Source organism: Bison bison, unplaced genomic scaffold (assembly GCF_000754665.1).
Source record: "Bison bison bison isolate TAMUID 2011002044 unplaced genomic scaffold, Bison_UMD1.0 scf7180017864134, whole genome shotgun sequence".
Classification (NCBI taxonomy): domain Eukaryota; kingdom Metazoa; phylum Chordata; class Mammalia; order Artiodactyla; family Bovidae; genus Bison; species Bison bison.
The window spans coordinates 1,576,184-1,577,439 of NW_011494706.1; positions in this window are offsets into that span (position 1 = coordinate 1,576,184).

A 1,256-nucleotide genomic window follows, 5' to 3' on the forward strand; every position below is an offset into this window, starting at 1 on the left:
ATTCTGTATTCCAAGACCAATTTTGCCTGTTACTCCAGGTGTTTCTTGACTTCCTACTTTTGCATTCCAGTCTCTATAATGAAAAGGACATCTTTTTTGGGTATTAGTTCTAAAAGGTCTTGTAGGTCTTCATAGAACCATTCAACTTCAGCTTCTTCAGCATTACTGGTTGGGGTATAGACTTGGATTATTATGATATTGAATGGTTTGCCTTGGAAACGAACAGAGATCATTCTGTCTTTTTTGGGATTGCATCCAAGTACTGCACTTTGGACTTTTTTTGACCATGATGGCTACTCCATTTCTTCTAAGAGATTCCTGCCCACAGTAGTAGATATAATGGTCATCTGAGTTAAATTCACCCATTCCAGTCCATTTTTGTTTGCTTCTGTACAAAAAAAAACCAGTCTGGCAGCTTGTATCAGAGTTTCTCAGAAGCATTCTTGGCCTTCCCGTTTGGCACTCAGATGGGGAGCGCTGAGCAGAGGGAGGCAGCAGCATGGGAGAAGCCCTTGTGATGCCAGAGGCTGGATGTGCTGCCTCGAGATGTGCCCAAGTCCTCACACTCTGTACCTGTAACTGTGACCTTCCTTAGAAATAGGGTCTTTGCAGACATAATTATGAGGATCTTGAAATGAGACTGATTGGATTTAGGGTGGACCCAATTCCAATGAGTGGCACCCTTAGACAGAAAAAAGGAAGGAGGTTTGAGATGCAGAGAGGCACAGGGGAGAAGGCCCTGAGAACGTGGAGACAGAGGTTGGAATGATGCGTCTGCAAGCCGAGTAATGCCAAGGACTGCCGGATACCAGCAGCTAGAAGAAAGGCCCAGGGCTTTTCCCCTCAGAGCCTCCAAAAAGAACCACACTGCCAACATCTTGATTTTTGGATGTCTGGCCTGTAGGACTGTGAGACTGTGAAGCTCTATTTCGGTAAGCCACTGAGTGTGTGGTCATTTGTTGTAACCCTAGGAAATGAATACAGGGATGTATTGGAGACAATTTTAGGAGAGCAGTGGAAGAACTAACCATGAAGTCACTGTGATCACTAATTAGATTACTTCACACATGGGCAAGAGACAATGAGGTCTAAATACAGTTCGGGCCGTAAGGATGGAAAGAAGTAGAGAGATGTAAGTGATCTGTATTACCTGTGTTTAAAGGCAGATTATTCCCTTTCAGACTCTGCTACTCTGGAGTGGAGGCACATCGCCTTGTCAATCATGCTCCTTTCTACCCACGTAAAAACTCCTACTG